Source organism: Tenrec ecaudatus, chromosome 10 (assembly GCF_050624435.1).
Source record: "Tenrec ecaudatus isolate mTenEca1 chromosome 10, mTenEca1.hap1, whole genome shotgun sequence".
Taxonomy (NCBI): domain Eukaryota; kingdom Metazoa; phylum Chordata; class Mammalia; order Afrosoricida; family Tenrecidae; genus Tenrec; species Tenrec ecaudatus.
In genome coordinates, this window is record NC_134539.1 from 66,016,412 (window position 1) to 66,026,985 (window position 10,574).

At 41.7% G+C, this 10,574-nt stretch overlaps 1 non-coding gene across 1 annotated transcript; it reads right to left on the reverse strand.

Moving 5' to 3' along the window:
* Positions 1-471: 471 nt before the first annotated feature.
* LOC142460324 (U2 spliceosomal RNA) lies at positions 472-662 on the reverse strand. The gene has a single exon (XR_012786556.1). It is a non-coding gene; the product is annotated as a U2 spliceosomal RNA (small nuclear RNA).
* Positions 663-10,574: the final 9,912 nt, after the last annotated feature.

The window sequence follows — 10,574 nt, forward strand, 5'->3', positions numbered from 1 at the left end:
TGTTGATATTGCACTTCTCTATTGTCTCTTTCCAAAGATGTCGTCAATGTGATTTGTCCATGTGTATAGTCTCTACATGGAAATGTCCATGTGTATAGTCGCCTTAGGTGTTGTTTAAAAAAGGCTATTTTAAATGAAGAAGTTGTTGATATGATAACATTCTACCAGGTGATCTTCAGTTTTATTTTTATCAAGTCCGTATTTCCCAACTGTATCTACTACCTCTTTGTTTCCAAATTTTGCATTCCAATTGCCAATCATTATCAATGCAACTTGATCGTAAGTTTGATCAATTTCAGAAGAAGTCATCAGTAGAATTCTTCAGTATATTAGCGGCTGGTGTATACATTTGATTGATATTTTCATTGAAAGGATTTCTTTGAATGTGGATAGATATTATCCTATTGTAGACATCAGTGTGCTTCAAGATAGATCTTTAAATATCCTATTTTAAAAAAAATTTTCCCCCCGAGGGGGTGCATCGTTTCTGAAAGTACTGCAATACTAGGTCGATGCGTGGAGTGGACGGAGCAAGCTCCTATTCCATCTCCCTGCTCCAAAAATCCACTTACTCTATTGTCCTCAGATAGAGGACGTATCAGATATTAAACTGATAAGAATAGATATTACACTTGATCTTAGCCAAAAGACAGAGAAACGATTTAATATCCTTTTTAATGATGATGCAAAACCGTTCTTCTTGATTGTATCTTTCCAGGCATAATAAATCATGTGATTTCTGATTCAAAATGTCCTAAATCAGTTCATTTTCAGCTCATTAATGCCTAGAAAAAGGAGTTCTACTGTTATAGTGGTGAAGTGTTGGGTTCCTAACTGATAGGTTCATAGTTCAAAACCACCTGCTGCTCTGCAGGAGAAAAACAGGGTTTTCAACTCCCATCAAGAATTACAGTTTTGAATTCTACCTTGCAGGGCTGGATAGGGCAGAGGTTGTACACTGGTACATATGAGGGCTAGAGGCACAAGGAATCCAGGGTGGATGATACCTTCAGGACCAAGGGTGTGAGGGGCGATGCTGGGAGAGTGGAGGGTGAGTGAGTTGGAAAGGGGGAACTGATTACAAGGATCCACATGTGACCTCCTTCCTGGGAGAGGGACAGCAGAGAAGGGGGGAAAGGGAGATTCCACATAGGGCAAGATATGACAAAATAACGATGTATAAATTACCAAGGGCACATGAGGGAGGGGGGAGCGGTGAGGGAGGGGAAAAAAAAAGAGGACCTGATACAAAGGGCTTAAGTGGAGAGCAAATGCTTTGAGAATGATTGGGGCAGGGAATGTATGGATGTGCTTTATACAATTGATGTATGTATATGTATGGATTGTGATAAGAGTTGTATGAGCCCCTAATAAAATGTTTAAAAAAAAAGAATTACAGTCTTGAAAACTCATGGAGACATTTCTACCCTGTGCTAAGAATTGACTTTGTCTCTATAGTAGTGAATTTAAAGCCTAGAATGTTGAAATGTATGCGTTCCTTTTCTGTTTGGGACAACTTCCAATTTGCCTAGATTCATACTTCATAAATTCCAAGTTCCAAATGCTAATTGATGCTTGTAGCCATTTCTTCTCACTTTTTGCCAGGCCCCATCACAAATGAAGGTCTTGAATACCCCCACAGGCTTTACTCCATCCACGCCATGAAGGCCGACTCTACTTTGAGAAGGTAACAGTTTCTTGGGCATATTTGGTACGCCTCTCAATCTGAGGGGCTCATGTTCTGGCACTGTCTCAGACAATGTTCTGCTTTTATTCATTAGGTTTTTAGTAACTGACAATTAGCTCCTGTCAATTAGTGGGGAGGGACCAAGATCTATGAGCTGTTGCCCAGAAAAGGCCTCAGGGTGGGTGGGAGAAGCCAAGAGAAGATTCAACACCAAAGTGGATTCCAATACCTTGAGTGAGTAGTTTATCATCAAGTTAATAATATAGATAGAAAGCATTATATAATAAGTTCAAATAGGAAGCAGAGAACTAGGACTGATTCAGTTCAACTGTGTAAATATATCCCAGACCACTTTTGTTCCCAAAGGGGGGAAATGATTAATGAACCCATCTCTGCTCCTTCGCTATCTCCCTTTACCCTCCTTTTCTGATGCCCTTGTTCTCTTCCAAGGGTCAGTATTTATCTATTTATTTATTATTTTTAATCTCTCTCAGTTATTTGAATTATGGAAAAAGACATCATCTCAAATCCTGTTTTCAAAATGAGACTACCTGGGCTACTAAGCAGGTGTTTTGTTTTCAATACATTATTGTACAAATGAAAAGTGGTTTTGCTTTTACAGTACTCTTGTTCCCCTGTCTGCCCGTATGTTATCATGGGATGTACTTGTATATACTCAAGTAATACGCAGAGTATGTGTAATTCTGGCTTGATTTAGAAGCTCAGTCAGCTACTGAGTAACATTTTGTAACTTTATTCTAGTAAGTTCTAAATTTGGCCAAAAAGGCTTTTTTTTATACTATTAAAATGCCATTCTCCATTTTGTGTTCATGCCATGATGAATCTCCTGAGTACCATTCAGTTTATTCTGCTTTAAGCAATTAGGTTCCCACGAGTTCTGAGATAGCGTTTATTGTGCCAACCTAGCCGATAAACACATGTGGGGTTAATTGAAGGTTGGAGAGATAAATGGCTCAGTGATCCTTGCCTTTGGAGTTCTCGGGTCTCTTGCTTTTTGATGGCCGGGCCAGGGTGCAGCTGCTTTAGCCAGTTCCCTGCTTCACTTCCTGTAAGACATCCCCGAGGAAAAGACACATGAACCTACCCCGATGCAGCCCTGGGTGCTGGAGCAGCTGTGTGGAGACCCCTGCCAGCGCTGAGATGCTTACATGTTCACTGATTGGGCTTTCCTCCTGCAGTCGGCATCATTACATCTGTTTTGTGAGATGGAGGAGGACTTTGTGGATTGGTGTCGGACATATGGGTTAATGTTGGACTTGTGGGCGTGGGCAGCACTGGGTTGGGGTGTTTTGTTGATGTACACTTACCCTTTATATAAACTCTCTCTTATACATGAGTTTCTGTGGATTTGTTTCTCTAAAGTACCCAGACTAACACAAGTTCCTAAAGATTAGAATAAGGAGAATGCCTTTGAATTAAATGATTATATTTTTTAAAATTAGCCTTTACTACAGAAGGATCTCTAGTGGTACTATAGGTTACATGTTGAGCTGCTAACTGAAAGGTTGGTGGTTCAAACCCACCAGCCACTCTCTAGGTGAAAAATTATGCTGTCTGCTCCCTTAAAGACTTACAGCCTCAAGAACCCTGTGCTATGAGTGGAAATTGACTTCCTAGCATTGGATGACAGGCTTTTTATTGAGCCTTGGTGACACAGTGGTTAAGCACTTAGCTGCTAAGCCCGAAGGTCAACAGTTTGAACCTACCTGCCGCTCCATGGGAGAAAGGTATGGCAGTCTGCTTCCTTAAAGACTCTTAAACTCCCCAAAATTCCTCACCATCAAATCTATTTCAACTCACAGCAACCCTATAGGACAGAGTAGAACTGCCACAGTGGGTTTCTCAGGCTGTAACTCTGCTTTTATTTTGTTTGTTTTTTTAATCATTTTAGTGGGGGCTCATACAACTCTCATCACAATCCATACATCCATCCATTGTGTCAAGCTCATCTGTACATTTGTTGCCGTCATCATTCTCAAGACATATTCTTTCTACTTGAGCCTTTGGTATCAGCTCCTCATTTTCCCAATCCCTTTCCTACCCTCCCTCCCTCTTGATAATTTGTAAATTATTATTTTTCCATGTCTTACACTGTCTGATATCTCCCTTCACCCACTTTTCTGTTGTTTCAAGGATCTGTATTTAATAAGCACCTTCCCCACAGGTTCAAAGGCAGGGGGGTGGGTGGCTAAGAAATACAATGAATAAGAGAGATGTCAGTTCTTTGAATTAGTTTATTATCTAGTGGGCGAGCCCACGAGAAAAGCTAAGCACGTCAAGGACTTGAATGAAAGTCAATGCCGTGGGACCCCTAGCATTCCCACAGGAAATCTTTCCTCGCTGTGTCTGTGGTTCTCAGCCCAAAGCCATTTTGCCTCCCAGGGGACATTTGATGTCATTTGGAGACACTGATGATCTAAGCAAGAGCGGAGGGGAGAGACAGAGAGCCTGCAGACGGCAATACAAGTATGGCACCTGTGTCCAGACAAAGAGAAGGAGATACAATTTCGTAGGCTGAACCTCAGACTGCAGTGCTGTCAAAGTCTTGGTCAAGATCACCCGGAGCCCCTGAGCAAAGATGGTTCATTAGCGAAGTCTCTTATGGGGCAGGAATGGGCAAGCTGCCGCTTCCCCACCACAGTCAGTTTGATAGAGAATAATATGGGGCAGGCCTGGCTCAGGCCCGAATGCTTGTCGAATCCTTGGTATGGCCCAGAACATCATCAGCTAACAATGTTTTCCTGAGCAGGTTCTTGCTAGGCGATTGAGGGGTATACTTCCATGGCCACCACCAATAGACTATGATTTCTATCTATGCTGTTATATGGGGTTTTGCTAAAGATCTTCATCTTCTTCCCCCAAAGCTACAGTGTGTATCTGCACTGAGTTAGAAGAACATAAAACAGCTGCAAATTTTCCTAAAGCCTTTTTATTTAAGAAGCTCTTATTCTAATTTTTTAAGTGATTAATAGAAGAGAAAGTTGTGTTTTATGTTCCTCCCAAATAAAATGAAGAAGTGGTGTGACTATGGCATGAGGAAGGCGAGGAAGGAGGATCAGTGGTTCATTGAAGGAATTCTCACTTACCATCTGAAAGTTCCAGGTTCAGTTCCCAGTCAGTACACCTCCTGTGCCATCGCCACCCATCTGTCAGGGACAGCTTGCATGGTGCTAGGATGCTGAATAAGTTTCTGCACTTTCCAGACTGGGACTAGGAAGAAAGGTCTGGTAAACTTTCTCCAAAAACCAGCCAGTGAAAACCCCATAGATCACAATGACCCTTGCTGATTGATGCAAGAGGGTGCATTGCGGTGCTCCATGGTATGTACAGACACACTGTCAGCAGCCGGCAACAACGCAAGCCCCTGCTCACACGCCCAGACGGTTAATAAGAGGCATTCGAATACACATGCACACTTCTCTATAATGACTGCCTGTCACCCTGACGCTGCTGCACTTACATCTTTCACTTTAGGGTCCGGGAACTTTCAACTCTCTGAAGGAATCTCACTTGCCAGAAATTAGAAAGCAGCTCAGGAATATCTGATGTCTCGTGTCATTTTCTTTGGCAGTGAAACTCTTGACTATCAGTCTCTTGGCGTCTTCACTTTGGCAGGTCTAAAACAGCATCACGTGCGGAGCCATCTGCCTTCCGTATTTGCCCCGAAAACAAGGTTCTCTTTCTATGTTGCCGATTGTACTGGAGCCTACTGGCTTATGCAGGAAATGATGCGAATAAGCTCAGAACAGAAATCTGTGGCCCCCGAAGGCGGAGGGGGCATGTTGTTTCTGGAACTCATGTCATCTAACCTCTTAATCACAAAGTAAGGGCCTTCACAGCTCGTTTACAACTGACCATTGTACCTATTCACGTCAGACCTTCCAGGGTCATTCCGCGGTTTGTGTTTAGGATGACGAAGTAGGGCACGAAGAAGTCCTGGGTAGAATTTTATAAAGCATAAAAGAGGAGGCTTTCTACCCCCATAAAGATTTGCATTTTTGGAAACCCACAGGGGCAGCTCTCCGTTGTCTAAAATGCCGCGATGGGTCAGAATCCACCTGACAGCTGTGAATTTGGGTCGAGTTTGGAGCTTTCAAGGGTAGCTTTTTCTGAGAGAAAAGGGAGAAAGCGAAAGAAAGATATCTGTGTTTATTTGAGCTTTCGGTGCTCGCTTATCGTGTGTGTGTGTGTGTGTGTGTGTGTGTGTGTGTGTGTGTGTGAGAGAGAGAGAGAGAGAGAGAGAGAGAGAGAGAGAGAGAGAGAAAGGTCTTAAGGACAGCCATTCTAGCGTGGAGCTCTACAGGGTGAGTGCTCTGTTTGGCACCCAGCTTCAGGATCTTGGAGAAAGCAGAAAGCCATTTCGTCAGAGTTCACGGCATTAATAAAACCTCATCAGGTTAATTCTCAAAATCTCCAAACAGAAATGATACATATCAGCTATTTTCTTGTAGGGAACATCACACAGCAGGTAGCTTACAGGAAACTTCGTAATCCCCAAGCTTCCATGAATGAGACATAGCCAGAGAGTGGAGCAAGTGAAGTGTCTCATATCATGATCCCCCCACCCCGACCCCCAGAGGATTCTGTGTACTTATTTTATTTGGAAGGGGTTTTCTGGGAAAAGACAAGCTACCACACGATGCCTCATCAATGTCGTAAGAGTTATCATACACAAACACCCAATAATGACTTTTAAAAGTGATTATGAAGGAGTTCATTTCCTGATGCAGTGCACAGTACAGTAATAATCCAAATTGCCTGTGACTTATGAGTATATTTGGCAACAACTACTAGTTCCCACTGTAGTGTGAAATTAACACCACAGACTGTAGCTGTGGCATTTATTGAGCGCAAGGGAGCTGATTATAGTCTCATAAATTTAAAGGCAACCTCTGCTATTACTTAATTAGAATCAGTTTCTATGTGTAAATTACAGTAGCAATAACTAGTACAGTTATAGTTAAAGATATGTCAGCTTCCTTATTATACAACAACCCTTTGTTTTCCCACATAAACCCATAATTTAGGGAGGTTATAAATCGTCTGTAGAAATTACTCAGAGGAAGCAACTGGCACATGGTATTTTGGAGGCTAGTGATGTTTTGTTCCTAAGTAAACTTTTAAAATATGAATCTTGTGTGGTTGCTTTTAAATATTGTTCAAGGAGTAAGACCACTAGATTCCTAACCTACGATAAGAAATAAATAGATTTGGCTGTATATGCATGTTTTTATAGTATGAAATGATATTAAGCAAATGTTGATTTCGCACTTTTCCTTACAAGACCCTTGTTAATTTTTAAATTAAGCAAATGTCATAGACACACACATATGTATCCCTAATGTCTGACATACTTGTAATCAATGGGCATGTTATAGTTTGAGTTCACTTGTTTGTCTTATTTTGGGGGGTGGTAACATATTTCATATGCACATGACGCTCACTGACGTCTCCTTATTATGACTCAGGACTCAGTAATCTTCAAAACACTTCCAAAGCAATAAAATCATCAGATTCAAACAACACCTTTGCAAAGTCTAAATATATACTCCATAATTCGCCACAGGTAGAGCCACTCGTGAGAAAACATCAACGAAGTAGAGCATGAAAATGTGGCTGCTTGGTTAAACAAGGGAATAAATCCATGAAGTAAGAAGAATTCATTAATTTGGGGTGCATTCTTCTGTGTTTTTTAATGAAGTTTGGCTAATTTGGCCATTTTTCAACTAAAAGTTCTTCTCCTATGTAGATACTACCCAATCCATATAAGGGTAGAGCCACATATTTTGTAAGCTGAGAAATTACATATAAAGAAACAAGACTACCCTCTGCTTTCAAATTATAGTCAATAGTCTTCTTATTCTCCATATAGATTTGGTCTAGTCTTTAGTAATACAGTATTTGAAAATTCACATTATCAAATTTATACCTATATAGTTGCTTTAAAATAAATCAAGCTAGATTGTTATGATCCCTGTTGTTGTTTTTGCTGCTCTGTTAGTATTAGTACTACCGTCCGTTCCACAAATGCTTTCCAGTCTTCCTTCCTGAGCTGTTGTGTGTTAGGCATTTTAATTGTAGGGAAAATACTGTTTTCTCTCCATACCCAGATATAGTCTTTATTAATCCTCATTGCGAATAGGTAGTTAAATAAATAAAGAAGCAACAAATATTTTCAAGTCTGGACTTGAATCTCACCAAATATAGATTGCACATTTATATGGAGATATAATTTTTAGTGACAGATGTTAGCAAAGAAATTCAGCTATTTTTTTTCTGAACCTGATGTCTACCTGGACCCAAAATTTACAGCAAAGTTGACTTACCCACAGACCTAACAGATACCAGCCAGTAAGAATGGGTTTCTGAACATTGTCACATGACACGTTGATACTTGGTCTCTTGATTATGGCTGCTTACATGATAGACTTGGGCTAACTATGTTTAATCTCATCGAGTTTTTATAAGTCACTGTGATGATGAGTGGAGGACCATGTGTTGGGCCATGGCAGGTGGAATGCATGGGTGGGTATGCAAATGCCGAGACATGACTGCAGACAAGTCTGATTTACCAAGGGAAAGCAGAAAATGGAATTTTGCCTTCGTGGAATAATTTATTGGCTTCTGGCGCAGCCTTGCTAGTGAAAAAGAAAGAAAGGGGTGTTCTTATTTTATTTCATGTTTGAGGTCATTGCTTAAGACATGTGAATGTCATATGACAGATATAATTTATGACAATTTAAGCGCAAGTATATTGAGAGTCCTGCTGTTGTGGATTGAATTGTATCCGCCTTGCTCCCTCAAATATATATATTTTTGTAAATCTTAACCTCTGTACATGTGGCTATAATCCCATTTTGGAGTGGATTCTCTTTGCTTTGTTAATGAGGTGGGAATAGATTATATTTGAGTCAATCTTTTTCTAGCTATAATCAGGAACTCAAAACAAAACTCACTCCCTTGAGTCCATTCCAATGTATAGTAACAACCCTATGAGACAGAGTAGATCTGCTGTTGCGAATTTCTGAGACTGTAACTCTTTATAGTAGTAGAAAGCCTCTTCCTTTGGAGAGAGTGATGGATGGTTTCAAACTTCGGGTCTTGCAGTTGGCAGCTCAATGCACAACCCACTATGCTCCTAGACATTCAAAAGCAAACTCACTGCTGTTAAGTCAATTCCAACTCATAGAAACCCTATAGGGCAAGGTAGAAGCGCCTTTGTGGGTTTCTCATAATGTAACTCTTTCGGGAGTAAACAGTCTCATCTTTTCTGTAATAGCTAGGAGCAGAGAACAAAGTAACTGAGATGACAAGTTCTAGGTAGCTCTTTAAGGAACCAGGAAACAAGCTGAACACATGTTCTCTAGAGCCAACAGAGAGAAAAAAGGCTCCCCATAAAACTGGAACCCTAAATTCGGAATTCAAGTCCCCTAAACTATGTGAAAATAAAGTTTTGTTTCTTAAATTCACAGGTTTACGCTATTTCTATGATAGCAGGTTTGGATAACTAAGACAATCGCCTTTTCAGAAAATCAAGTTATCTTAGCTTGGGGAAAAATATCAGAAGAAAGTGAAATGTAATTCAACTTTCCAATCAATAAAAGTGTTTCATGTGTAATGATGTTTGGTGGAGGAATATGTTTGTCAATATAAATAGGCAATCTCAGTATTTCTTTTTTTCATCCCTTCCTTCATCCAGATCTCCTCTTGGTGTGGGGATATGTGTGAGGATGTTAATGGCAGATGCCGAGAGAGGATAAGATGACTGAACATATGGGGAAGAGATGTGGTGTGATAAAGAGAAGAATTTGGCGTGAGACTGGGAAGAAATGCCTTATAAAAGTAAGACTTGAGAGAGAGAGAGAGAGAGAGAGAGAGAGATAAAGATAAACATCCCTGCCCCTGTGCGTTTCCGAGATGAACTACAGGAATAGAAAACCTTGTTTTTCTCCTGAGGTGGTTTTGAACTACTGGCTTTGTAGTTAGCAGCCCAACAAATAACCACTACGTCACTAGGGCTCCAACGTTTCGTGATCCTACATAGGGTTTCCATGGCTACCACTCTTTACAGGACAAGACAACCTCATCTCCCACAGAGCGACTGGTGGATTTGAACGGCTGACCTGTGGTTAGCAGTTCAAAACTCATGACGTCACCACCTCTTTTCAGGTCCTTCCTCCAGCTGTCTTTTGGGAAAGGACTTGAGAACCAGGCAATTGGAACCGTGTGTCCCAGCAGGGTCTCGCAGCCAACAAGGCCTCCTGGCTCTTGGGCCCTAGCCCCTACTTGGCTTCCTGCTGGTTCCAGGTAGTTGGACATTGAGAAGTCAACACTGAGACACGGAACGGAGATAGATTTGAGACAAAGAGCATGAGGTTAAGAGCGGCTTTATTAGGGCAGGGAAAGAGCTCCTGGGAGGGAATGGGAATGCAGAGAGAGGGACAGGAGCATCTTGAGCTGGGCGCTTCCGAGACCCAAAGAGTTGGGTCAGGGAAATCTCAGCTTGCCAGAGAGGCCGTGGGAGATACATAGGCTTCGAGCTAGGGAGGTGTACGTTGACGACAAGAGTTTTTGCTTGCAGCTGCAGGACCTTGAGTCAGGATGTGATCCCTGGGAAGTGCCTTTGCTTGCCAACCTACTGCCTGGAGCGCTGGGACAGGGCTGCACAACCTTGGTCTGGAGAGAGAAACTCCTTGGAATGTTGGGGCAGAAGATGCAGACTTCAATAGGTCATTTATCTTCCCCAGAGGCTGCAAATGGGGGCCTTGAAGTTCTATCTCCCTGGGGAGCTGGAGAGGAGATGGGGGCTGCCTAGTCCATCCCCGGCCCAAAGAAATGTGCTCCTTTTACCCAGAGTCTTCTTTTT